At 43.0% G+C, this 13,392-nt stretch overlaps 1 protein-coding gene and 1 long non-coding RNA gene across 11 annotated transcripts in view; one reads left to right on the plus strand and one right to left on the minus strand.

Annotated features, from left to right (window-relative positions):
* The window catches only part of MTA3 (metastasis associated 1 family member 3), a 267,138-nt gene that overhangs the window by 103,881 nt on the left and 149,865 nt on the right, over positions 1-13,392 (plus strand). The gene's annotated exons all lie outside the window — the stretch shown is intronic.
* Positions 1-13,392, minus strand: part of LOC108581613 — a 33,949-nt gene that overhangs the window by 2,877 nt on the left and 17,680 nt on the right. Inside the window, exon 4 of the long non-coding RNA XR_004178389.1 lies at positions 4,417-4,566. This is a non-coding gene — a long non-coding RNA (uncharacterized LOC108581613). The remainder of the gene's footprint in view (positions 1-4,416; positions 4,567-13,392) is intronic.

A 13,392-nucleotide genomic window follows, 5' to 3' on the forward strand; every position in this document is an offset into this window, starting at 1 on the left:
ATATTTAAACATAGAACGAGTACAGTAAAAATACAGTAGAAAGGATAAAAAGTGATACACCTGTGTAGGACACTTACCATGAATGGAGATTCCAGGCCTTGAAGTGAGTCAGTGACTGAGTGGTGGTAGGAAGTGAAGGCCTAGTACATACTGTACACCACTGTAGGCTTTGTAAACACTGTACACTTAGGCAATACTAAATTTATGGAAAAGTTTTCCTTCAATAATAAATTAACCCAATTTATTGTAAGTTTTTAACTTCATAAACCTTTTAATTTTGTTTAGCTTTTTGACTCTTGTAATAACAACTTAAAACACAAACACATTGAACGGCTGTACAAAAATATTTTCTTTCATTATATCCTTATTCTATAAGCTTTTTTTCTTTTTCTTTTCTTTTATTTATTTTTTATTTTTGTTTTTTTAAACGGAGTCTCGCTCAGTAGCCCAGGCTGGAGGGCAGTGGCACAATCTCGACTCACTGCAATCTCCGCCTTCCAGGTTCAAGCAATTCTCCTGCCTCAGCCTCCCATGCAGCTGGGATTACAGGTGCACACCACCATGCCCAGCTAGTTTTTGTATTTTTAGTAGAGATGGGGTTTCACCATGTTGGCCAGGATGGTCTCTATCTCCTGACCTTGTGATCCACCCACCTTGGCCTCCCAAAGTGCTGGGATTACAGGCATGAGCCATCGCGCCTGGCCTTAAGCTTTTTTCCTATTAAGAAAAATTCATTTGGCCAGGTGCAGTGGCTCACGCCTGTAATCCCAGCACTTTGGGAGGCTGAGGCAGGCAGATTGCTTGAGCCCAGGAGTTGGAGACCAGCCTGGGCAACATTGTGAAACCGTGTTTCTACTAAAAATATAAAAATTAGCCAGGTTTGGTGGTATATACCTGTAGTCCCAGCTACTAGGGAGACTGAGGCAGGAGGATTGGTTGAGCCCAGGAGGCAGAGGTTGCAGTGAGCTGAGATCATGCCTCTGCACTCTAGACTGGGAGACAGAGTGAGACTCTATCTCAAAAAACAAACAAACAAAAAACAATTCATTTATGGCTGGGCATAGCAGCTCGTACCTGTAATCCCAGCACTTTGGGAGGTTGAGATGGGAGGATCACTTGAGCTCAGGAGTTTAAGACCAGCTTGAGCAACATAACAAGACTCCGTCTCTACAAAATATTTAAAAATTAGCTGGGTGTGGCGGCATGCACCTGTGGTCCCAGCTGCTCGGGAGGTTTAGGCAGGAGTATTGCTTGAGCCTGGGAGTTTGAGGCTGCAGTGAGCTGTGTTTGCACCAGTGCACTCAAGCCTGGTGTACAGATGGAGACCCTGTGTCAAAAAAAGTCATTTTCACTTTTTAAACTTTTTTATTGACAATGCAAACATAAACATATGTTAGCTTAGGTCTACACAGGGTCAGGATCATCAGTATCACTGTCTTCTTAGTCCACATCTTGTCCCCCTGGAAGGTCTTCAGGAACACTCACACACACGGAGCTGTCATCTTTGATAACAATTCCTTCTTTTGGAATACCTTCTGAAGGACCTGTCTGGGGCTGTTTTACAGTTAACCTTTTTTCCTTAGTAAGTAGAAAGAATACACCCTAAGACAAAAATAGGACAGGTGTGGTGGCTCACGTCTGTAATCCTACCACTTTGGGAGGCTGAGGTGGAGGGATCAGTTGAGGTCAGGAGTTCAAGACCAGCCTGGCCAACATGGTGAAACCCTGTCTCTACTAAAAAATACAAAAGTTAGCTGGGTGGGGTGGCATGGACCTGTAATCCCAGCTACTTGGGAGACTGAGGCAGGAGAATTGCTTGAACCCAGGAGGTGGTGGTTGCAGTGAGCCGAGATCATGTCACTGCACTCCAGCCTTGGCAACAGAGTGAGACTCTATCTCAAAATAAAATAAAATTAAATTAAAACAACAATAAAAAGTATAGTATATTGGCCAAATGCAGTGGCTCATACCTGTATTCTCAGCACTGTGGGAGGCCGAGGCAGGCGGATCACTTGAGGTCAGGAAGTTGAGACCAGCCTGACCAACATCGTGCTACTGCACTCCAGCCTGGGTGACAGAGCAAGACTCTGTGTCAAAAAAAAAAAAAAAAAAAAAGTATAGTATAATAAATACATAAATCAGTAACATAGTAATTATCTATGTCAAGTGTTAGTACTGTACATAATTGTATGTGCTGTACATTTATTTGATGGGCAATACAGTAGGTTTGTTTATACCAGTATCATCACAGACATGGGAGTCATGCTTTGTGCCATGACATTACCACTATAGTGTCACTGGGCAGTTGGAGTTTTTCAGCTTCATTATAACCTTATGGGACTGTTGTTCATATTTGTGGTTTGCTGTTGACTTAAATGTCATGTGGTGGGTGAGTATATATGTCATTTAGTACTCGGAGGACTATGGCATCTATCTTTATTTATTTATTGAGATGGAGTCTTTATTTCTTTATTTATTGAGATGGCGTTTTGCTCTGTACACTACAGTGGAACCTGTGAATAGCCACTACATTTCAGCAGCCTGGGCAACATAGCAAGACCCCGTTTATTTTTCTCTATAAAAAATAAATGGTTTTATGCATTGTGATTTTGACAGATATTACCAAATTAATTGCCTCAGATATTGTTCCAGTTTACACCTACCAGCAATGAATGAGTGCCCATTTCCTCCTTCGACTCTTACCAGTATAGGATTAAGTTTTTTTTTTTTTTTTTTTTTGAGATGGAGTCTCCCTTTGTTGCCCAGGCTGGAGTGCAGTGGCATGATCTTGGCTTACTGCAACTTCTGCCTCCCAGGTTCAAGCGATTCTCCTGCCTCAGTCTCCCGAGTAGCTGGGATTACAGGTGCACACTACCACGCCTGGCTAATTTTTGTATTTTTAGTAGAGATGGGGTTTCACCATGTTAGCCAGGCTGGTCTTGAACTCCTGACTTCAGATAATCCACCTACCTCAGCCTCCCAAAGTGCTAGGAGGGAGCCACAGTGCCAGGCCCACCCCCCGCCTTTTTTTTTTTTTTTTGAGACGGAGTTCGGCCTTCTCTGTTGCCCAGGGCTGGAGTGTGTGACAATCTCAAGCCACTGCAAGTCTGGCCTCCGGTTCACCATTCTCCTGCCTCAGCCTCCCAAGTTGGGACTACAGGCGCCCACTGGCGCCTCCGCTAATTTTTTTTCTATTTTTGTAGAGACGGGGTTTCACCATGGTCTCATCTCTGACCTTAGACTGCCTTCCTCTCGCCTGCTCTTCAGTTGGGATTACAGGCGTGGAGCCGTCACAGCCTCGCCCTTTTAAGACAGAGCCCCTTGGCCGGGCGCTGTGTCGCCGTAATCCCAGCACTTTAGAGGTCGGCACGCATGGATCACGCAGGTCAGGAGATCGAGATCATCCTGGCTAACCCGGGTGAAACCCCGCCTCTACTAAAAACACAAAAACTAGCCGGGCCAGGTGCATGGCGCCTGTAGTCCCAGCGTCGAGGCTGAGGCAGGAGAATGGCGCGGAACCGGAGGCGAGGCTTGCAGTGAGCCGAGATCGGGCCGCACCAAGACTCAGCTCAGCGACAGAGCAAGACTACTAAAAAAAAAAAAAAAAAAAAGACAGCCCCAGGCTGAGGCAATGACATGATCTCGGCTCATAGCAACCTTTGCCTCCCGGGCTCAAGCGATTCTTATGCCTCAATCTCCTGAATAGCTGGAATTACAGGTGTGCACTACCATGCCTGGCTAATTTTTTGTGTTTTTAGTAGAGACAGGGTTTCACCATGTTGGCCAGGCTGCTCTCGAACTCCTGACCTCAGGTGATCCACCCAACTCAGACTCCCAAAGTGCCGGGATTATAGGCATGAGCCACACCACACGAGGTCTAGGATTAAGTTTTTAAATCTTTACTAATCTTACAGATTAAAAATGGTTCCTTGGTGGGATTGTATCTTAAATTTCTTATGAGTGAAGTGGAACATCTTTTTATATTTTTAAAAGGCCATATGTATGTCCTTTTCTGTGAACTGTTTATATTCTTTGCCTATTTTGAATTTAACTTTTGCTAAATTAATTTGTGGGGGGAAAAAGTAAAAGAAACCTTTAGTTACTCCAATAAAGGAAGTAAAGCAGATATTCCTAATTGTAAACTGACGTGTTTAACCTTACATTTTTCCGTGGCTACTTCTCCTATTAGAACAAGGAAATACATTTCACTTAGATTTTCTTCTTTCCTTGTCCTCTACCTTCCCATGTTTAAGTAAATGGTATTGGTGTGTATATATATTTTTTCAGATCACATAGGACTGGAAAAAACTTTAAAAATTATTATTGTAACTTTTTACTTAGTAACTTATAACTTAGTAAAAAGTTATAATAATGATTTAACAATAATAGTAGGAGCTAATAATACCAGACACTTACTCTAAATGCTTTTACATGTAAGTCCGTTTTACTGTACATGTAAGTGAAGTCCATCTTACATTATATATGTCTTCATCCAAGTTTCTGAAAGCATCTGTCTGTGATTCATTCTGCCCATTTTTTGAAATCTTAATACTTCCAAGAGAAATACTAAAGAGAGGAGGGAAAAGAACAGAACAATAAAAGGTCATCCTGACATTTGAAAAACTTTTTCTTGTTTCTAATTTTGTACTTTAGTCCAAATTTTATTAGGAATAAAGCTAAACATAGTTGATTTTTAAGATGTGTGTTGTATTTTTTTATAACATTTTACATTTTGAGAACATAGCCCATGGCTTTTTGTTTCTTAGTCTGTGAAGTGTGTAGGCACATAGACCTCAGTCAGCCTGCTACTCTCCTTTTGCAGCCAGGGCCCAACCAAGATACTGAGTCCTTACTCTGCCCTTGGGCACACTTGGTCCTTTCTAGCCAGCTGTTACCCCTTGATTGGAGTTGGCATAAAATCTATTTTTTTATCACAGCATTAAAGTAATCAACTTTCATTTAAAAGGACATTTTTCTCTTGCTATTTTATAGAGTTTTTATTTTTGTAAGAGACATTTTGTAATTGGCAATTATGGCAAGTTTGTGTCGCATTAACCAGATTATTATCAACTGTAAATATTACAAAGGTTTATTATTTGACAAGTTAATTATGTTTTATGATATACATTTTCTTATTGATCTGGTCTTCTGAATGTTAATGGTTTATATTTTTTGTAAACAAAGCAAGTACTATATTACTACTTTATTTATTTATTTTTTTTTGAGACGGAGTCTTTGCTCTGTAGCCCGGGCTGGAGTGCAGTGGCCGGATCTCAGCTCACTGCAAGCTCCGCCTCCCGGGTTTGTGCCATTCTCCCGCCTCAGCCTCCCGAGTAGCTGGGACTACAAGCGCCCGCCACCTCGCCCGGCTAGTTTTTTGTATTTTTTTTAGTAGAGACGGGGTTTCACCGTGTTAGCCAGGATGGTCTCGATCTCCTTACCTCGTAATCTGCCCGTTTCGGCCTCCCAAAGTGCTGGGATTACAGGCTTGAGCCACCGCGCCCGGCCTCAAATGCTTTCTTTGCCTTGCTTCGGTGTGCACCTTATACAAGCTTTCCCCTTGGGCTCCAAACCACCCGCCGTCTGGCACTGCCTGATTCTTGAATCAAACTCCTAAAATTTTAAGTGCTTAGGTTTATCTTTTTTCTTTTTTTGAAATGGAATTTCGCTCTTTTCTCCCAGGCTGGAGTGCAATGGCGCGACCTTGGCTCACTGAAACCTTCGCCTCCTGGGTTTAAGCCATTCTCCTGCCTCAGCCTCCCAAGCAGCTGGGACTATAGGCGCCCGCCACCTCTCCCGGCTAGTTTTTTGTGTTTTTTAGTAGAGACGGGGTTTCACCGTGTTAGCCAGGATGGTCTCGATCTCCTGACCTCGTGATCCGCCCGTCTCGGCCTCCCAAAGTGCTGGGATTACAGGCTTGAGCCACCGCGCCCGGCCATTACTACTTTAAAATTGATGTCACATTGCTTATTGATCATTAAATGAGGCAATCCAGCAATTAGATGTTCTTAAGCTTTTTAGAAAGCCTTTGTGTTTGCTTTACTTCTGTAATTGTGTGGCTTAATTTGTGGTCTGGAAGAATACAGGCTCACGTTGTATATTTTCGTGTGACTAGTTGATTGAAAATCCTAATTTTTTTTTTTTTTTTTTGCTGTCTGTGGACTTACAGAATGGAAATCATTTTTATAGTTGAGGTAGCTAATCTAAAATTTTCCACAAGTTATCTTTTTTTTTTTGGAGACAGAGTCTTGCTTTGTTGCCCAGACTGGAGTGCAGTGGTGTGATCTTGGCTCACTGTAACCTCTGCCTCCCGGGTTCAAGCAATTCTCCTGCCTCAGCCTACTGAGTTACTGGGATTACAGGCGTGCACTACCACGCCTGGCTAATTTTTGTATTTTTAGTAGAGATGGGTTTTACCATGTTGGCCAGGCTGGTCTCCGCCCACCTTAGCCTCCCAAAGTGCTGGGATTACAGGTATGAGCCACCTCACCCGGCTGTTACCTTTTTTTTTTTTTTGAGATGGGATCTTGCTCTGTTACTCAGGCTGGAGTGCAGTGGCACCATCTCAGCTTACTGCAACCTCTGTCTCCCAGGCTCAACTGATCCTCCTGCTTCAGCCTCCTGAGTAGCTGGGACTACAGTTGCGTGCCATCGTGTCTGGTTAATTTTTGTATCCTTTTGTAGAGACAGGGTTTTGCCATGTTGCCCAGGCTGGTCTTGAACTCCTGGGGTGAAGCGATCTGCCCACTTTAGCCTCCCAAAGTGTTAGGATTACAGGCATGAACTACTGTGGCTGGCCAAGTTATCTTTTTTAAAAAATATATTTTTATTGAAGTATAGTGTACATGCACTGAATTCCGGATCTTTTTGCTACACTTCTATTTCTTTCTTTCTTTTTTTTTTTTTGAGATGGAGTCTTGCTCTCTTGCCCAGGCTGGAGTGCAGTGGCGTGATCTTGGCTCGCTGCAACCCCCACCTTCCTCCAGGTTCAAGCGATTCTCCTGCCTTAGCCTCCTGAGTAGCTGCGACTATTGCCACCACACCTGGCTAATTTTTTGTATTTTTATTAGAGACGGGGTTTCAGTGTGTTAGAATGGTCTCCATCTCCTGACCTCGTGATCCAGCCGCCTTCACCTCCCAAAGTGCTGGGATTACAGGCATGAGCCACCACACCCGGCCTCCACTACTTCTATTTCTAACTAGTGCTTTTAACTTAATATATTGCCTCTATATTTAGGTAGTCCCAAGTATTTTTCATTTAGCATTCCAAATCACAGAATTTTAGACCTGTGAGGACCTTATATGTAATCTGTTTAAACCCTCTCTATTTTTTGGTTGAGTCCTTGGTTAGGTCTAAGGTCACCTAACTGGATTAGTATCCTGTCCTCTAAATGATTCTTTTGTATGTTTTGTTTATCTACTTAACATTTATTTTGGATAAGATAAATATTATACTGCATTTTGTTATATGTTTGTATAATTTGGCATTATGGGGCAGATAAATTAACCTTGTTGAGCCTTCATCTTTACAAGGGACTCATTAGTACTTTCTACCTTATTACCCTTCCTGTGTTGAGGGTTTTTGTAGTGATTAAATGAGTAACAGCCCCTACAGATCATAAGATACGCAGAAAACAGTAGCTTTGACTGGGCCCCCTGGAGGACTTTCACGTTAACACAGAAGCCTTGACATACAAGGGAAGTGGGTGCCACTGGAGGCTTCTCTAGAGTTGTGCTAGTGGCATGCATTTTCAGTTGTCCCTTGCAGCCAGGAAGTTGGAAAATGGTCACCTGAAGCCTCAGTTCACTCTGCCCCTTTCTTGATACCTAGGAATATGGAGACTGGTCGTGGCTGCTCTCCTTTTCAACTTCGTTTGCTAGTAGTGACAACTCAGGGCTCAGGACAGTGGCTGATGTCCCATATCCTTTCAGTGCACCTCATGGCAGTTCCTTTCCACAAGTTTTTCCTGAGCCAGTGTTGCATTGTGTCCATGTTTGTAAGACTTCTGTGAGTCTTTAAAGCCGCACACATATTTTTATATTATGGGGATTTGTGAGTCTTTCTAGCAACATTATAAAAATAGTTGACTAGCCAAACTTGCTTTACATTTAAGAGTAGCGGTAATTCATGTGGGTGAAACTGCAGCTCCTGACAGGAATTAATTTCACCGTGCTAGAAAATTATTCAAGGTTAAGATGTTGTAAAGGTATCCCTAAAGATAACAAAATAAAAGATTTTATTTCCTGTTTTTGCTTAATTCTTTTTGTCATTAAGGTGTAATATGGTTGACTCATTTGGTGAGTTTTTGTAGCTTAAGGAGTTTCATTTCTTCCTTTGTTTAGGTGGTTTTCAGACTACTGTGTTGTCTATACAGTTACGGAAATGTTTTCCATTTCAAGACTTTTTTAAAAACTTGTTTATGGTTGTCTGTCTTTTCATATAAACAACTGTAAATGGGGAAGGGCAACAGGATTATAAGAAATTTGTTAGTGAAGGGCTCCCAGAATGAAATGTACTATAGCAGATGGTTGCAGGAAGTGAAGTTATAATCCTTTACCCTCCAGCTGATTCTTGTTTCCATTTTGTCCATGGTAGACTATAAATTTTCTGACTTTTGGTTTCCAAACTGGTTAAAGGTTTGAAAAAGGTTACATCCTATAGTATATATGGCCCATGTTTCTTTTCATTAACTAATTATTATTTTTTTTGCATCCCCTTTCCCATTCAGGCCCGTGTTTGTTTTGTTTTGAGACCGAGTCTTGCTCTGTCGCCCAGGCTAGAGTGCAGTGGTGTGATCTTGACTCACTGCAACCTCTGTCTCCCGGGTTCAAGTAATTCTCCTGCCTCAGCCTCCCGAGTAGCTGGGGCTACAGGCGTGCGCCACCCTTCCTGGCTAATTTTTGTATTTTTAGTAGAGATCGGGTTTTACCATGTTGGCCGGGTGGTCTCGAACTCCTGACCTCAGGTGATCTGCCTGCCTCGGCCTCCCAAAGTGCTAGGATTACAGCGTGAGCCACTGTGCCTGGCCAAAACTTTGTTGAATACATCAATGAAATTGGAGAGAATTTATATCTTAACAATATAAAGTATTCCAGTCTACGAACACAGTGTATCTGTTAATGGTTCATTCAGTGTATAACTCAGTGATTCACTTCATTTCTCTTTTTTTTTTTTTTGAAACAATCTTGCTCTGTTGTCCAGGCAGGAGTGCAATGGTGTGATCTTGGCTCACTGCAACGTCTGCCTCCTGGGTTCAAGCGATTCTCCTGCCTCAGTCTCCTAGTAGCTGGGATTACAGGGACGTGCCACCACGCCTGGCTAATTTTTGTATTTTTGATAGAGATGGGGTTGCGCCATATTGACCAGGCTGGTCTCACTCCTGACCTCAAGTGATCCATTTGCCTCAGCCTCCCAAAGTGCTGGGATTACAGATGTGAGCCACTGTGATCAGCTCAATGATTCATTTCTTTTACAACTTTTATTTGCTGAGTAGTGTTTGTCTCTGTATTTTTTTTTTTTTTTTTTTTTTGAGATTGAGTCATCCTCTGTCGCTTAGGCTTGAGGTTAGTAGCACAATCTTGGCTCACTGAAACCTCCGCCTCCTGGCTTCAGGTGTTTCTTCTGCCTCAGCCTCCCGAGTAGCTGGGATTATAGGCACACGCCACCACACCCGGCTAATTTTTGTATTTTTAGTGGAGATGGGGTTTCACTATGTTGTCCAGGATGGTCTCCATCTCTTGACCTCACGATCCACCTGCCTTGGCCTCCCAAAGTGCTAGGATTAAGGTGTGAGTCACTGTGCCCGACCCATTTTTTGTTCTTATAAATCAACTTGAACTTTGTTCTGGGATGCATTTAAGTTACTTGGAAACAGCCTGATGTTTGGTTGTCGCATCTATGATTTGTTGAGTGTGGAGCAGTACCCAGCCTGGGGCTTAATTATTCCCTCTTGCAGAGGCAAGACCTTTCTGTGTAGTCTACCCAATACACCATGAACTGTAAGTTTTTCCAGCGTGACTGTTTGTAAATTAATACTGCCCACAACACTGTGTAAACACTGAGCACTGTCTTGTCTGTTTTGTTGTTGTTGTTATTGTTTTGAGGCAGGGTCTCTATCAATTGATCCTCTCGCTGGTGCGTGCCACCACACGACTAACTTTCTAAGTTTTGTTTTGTAGAGACGAGGTGTTACTATATTGCTTGGGTCAGTTTTGAACTTCCAGGTTCGAAGGATTCTCCCACCTTGGTCTCCTGAGTAGCTGGGACTATAGGTGCATGCCACCAAGCCCACGTACTTTTTTTTTGAAACAGAGTCTCGCAGTGTTGCAATCTCAGCTCACTGCAACTTCCACCTCGCAGGTTCAAGTAATTCTCCTGCATCAGCCTCTGGAGTAGCTAGGATTTCAGGTGTGCACCACCACTGCCAGCTATTTTTGTCCGACCCCATGGAGGCTTGCTCTGTTGCCCAGGCTGGAGTGCAGTGGCACGATCTTGGCTCACTGCAACCTCCACCTCCCGGGTTCAAGCAATTCTCCCACCTCAGCCTCCTCAGTAGCTGGGATTACAGCCACCTGCCACCTTGCCCGGCTAATTTTTATATTTTTAGTAGAGATGGGGTCTTGCCATGTTGGCCAGGCTGGTCTCGAACTCCTGACCTCAGGTGATCCACCCACCTCACCCCCCCAAAGTGTTGGGATTACAGGTGTGAGCCACTGTGCCCAGTCCTAATTTTTGTATCTTTTTGTAGAGATGGGGTTTCGTCCTGTTGCCTAGGCTGGTCTGGATCTCCTGGGCTCAAGCTGTCCACCTGCCTCGGTCTCCCAAAGTGCTGGGATTACAGGCGTGAGCCACCGTACCCAGCCTTAGTTGTTGTTCTCCTATTACTGAACATTTGGCTTATTTCCAGTTTTTGGCTGCTGCAAATAAAGCTGCTATGAACATTCATGTATAGGTCTTTTGGTGTACTTAAGCTCTCATTTCTCTTGGGTAATTACCTAGGAGAAACATCGTTGGTTCATGTCGGGGAAGAAACTTGTCACAGAAATTTTACTTGAGTAGATTTTGCCGAACAGATTCCCAAAGTGGTTGGACCGATTTTTCACTTCCTCTGTTAATGTATGAGAACTCCAGTTGGTCTGTGTTCTTTCAGTCTTTTAAATTTTAGCTATTATGGTACCTTAAGTTTAATGCTTCATTTGGGTAGTATGAAGGCTAGGGTGATCAACTGTCCTCATTTGCTGGGGACTGAGGGGTTCTCTAAATGAGGGACTTTGAGCTTTAAAAATGGGAGGCACTCCCTAATGAGGTTTTTAGGTGAGTTAGCAGGATGTGAAGGGAAAAGCAGTAAATTCCCACAGTCAAACCAAGCCCAAGTACAGATACCTAGGCTATCCTTATCCAGAGATGTGTTCTCTAATTACCAAAGACAGGGGCCCGGCCATCCACTCCCTTTCCCTTCTGGTGTCCGTGCAAACTGATTTCTTTGGAGAAGCCTCTGCTGGCTCATCAAGCTACGTGAATTTCCTCCGTCATTCTTCCAGAGTATGCCGCATAATTTTATGGTACTCACTACATCTAAAGGTATATATTCTTGCCTGGAATCCGGGGTGGACTGTAATTCAGGGTAGGACTTTTATGTCTTCCTCATAGATAGCCCCAGAACACGTTGGTCGGCACATCAATAAATTTCCTTTTTTTTTTTTTTTGGCTGGAGGTAGAGTGGAAGGGAGGACACAGATCCTTGTTGAAACATGTGGCAAGGCAGATTGTTAGATGTATAAGCCATGAAAGTTTAGTTTTTACCCTAATGGTGGTTGGTTGGAAGTTATTGAGGCCTTTTTATCAAAACTGGAGAAATATAAATTGTGTTTTAGGAAGCTGCTTGCTGGGGTGTTAATGAATTAGAGGATGGATGGTGCTCTGTTGCTGCTAGATAACTTGGTTCTGATTCTTTGTTTTAAAATTAATAGCAAGTGAAAAATAGTACAGTGGCATGTTGAGACCATATAAAATTCCAGATGGACTTGGAATTTATTATAGTATTGGGCAGCTTTTGCCAGATGCAGTGTTCTTTGAATAAATGTAAAGCAGAAATAGCTTAAATTTCTGATGGGATCCTGATTTGCTATCGAGTAACTTATGAGTCCTTGTATCTCAACACTGTGAAAATAAAATTTCTGTGATAAATTTCTTAAAGTCAATAAAGTAAAAAGCTCTTACTTAGCCAGTTTTTGGTTTTCATTTAATATATACTTTTAGGTAAGATTTCTTTTGCATTTAGCTCAGCAGTTCCTAAAATCCTTTCCAGGGCGTCTTTGGGGTCAGCACAATTTTCTTTTTTTCTTTTTTTTTTGAAACAGAGTTTCACTCTTGTCACCCAGGCTGGAGTGCAATGGCGTGATCTTGGCTTACTGCAGCCTCTGTCTCCTGGGTTCAAGCAATTCTCCCGCCTCAGCCTCCAGAGTAGCTGAGATTACAGGCACCTGCCACTACGCCCAGCTAATATTTTGTACTTTTAGTAGAGACGGGGTTTCACCATGTTGGCCAGGCTGGTCTCAAACTCCTGACCTCAGGTGATCTGCCCGTCTCGGCCTCCCAAAGTGCTAGGATTACAGGCATGAGCGAGCCACTGCGCCCGGCCTCAAGTGTGGCTCTTAAGTTTAGTCTCTCTTCCACTTTGTGTTAAATCTTGAAAGAAGAATTTTGAAAAGCACTAGAATGAAATGTGAAAAATAAAGCCCCTTTTACAGTAACTTGTTGTTTATGTTGTGCTGTGTTTTATGCTGTAACTTTTTGAGTCTATCCTTGCAGCTGCTGAAGTTAGTGTTGCTTGATAATTCTTACTTGGTCTGCTCTGAATGTTTCTTGAGGTTCACTTTTACCCCACAAGTAAAATAGGGTGGATACAAAGATAAGTGACCTGTCATTGTTCTCAAGGGATGCAGTGAAATCAGATAACTGTAGAGTAGAGCAAGGCCTATTGTGAAGTACCTTAAGCATATATGGGTGCTGCTTTGTAGCAAAGAGGAGTCTCCCCCTGGAGATAAGCGAGAGTCTCATGGATCAGACTCTGGCTCAGAGGCATTGTTCAACCTTATTTATTTATTTATTTCGAGATAGGGTCTTGCTGTATTGCCCAGGCTGGAGTGCAATGGTGCGATCTCGGCTCAGCACCCTCCGCCTCCTGGGCTCAAGTGATCCTCTTACATCAGTCTCTAAGTAGCTGGGACCACGGGCTTGGCTACTTTTTGTATTTTTTGTAGAGACGTTGCCCAGGTTGGTCTTGAACTCCTGTGCTCAAGCGATCCGCTTGCCTTAGCCTCCCAAAGTGCTGGGATTGCAGGCATAAGCCATCATACCTGGCCCGTCCAACTTTAAATTTATCTTCTGAA

The sequence above is a fragment of the Papio anubis genome, chromosome 14 (assembly GCF_008728515.1).
Source record: "Papio anubis isolate 15944 chromosome 14, Panubis1.0, whole genome shotgun sequence".
NCBI lineage: Eukaryota > Metazoa > Chordata > Mammalia > Primates > Cercopithecidae > Papio > Papio anubis.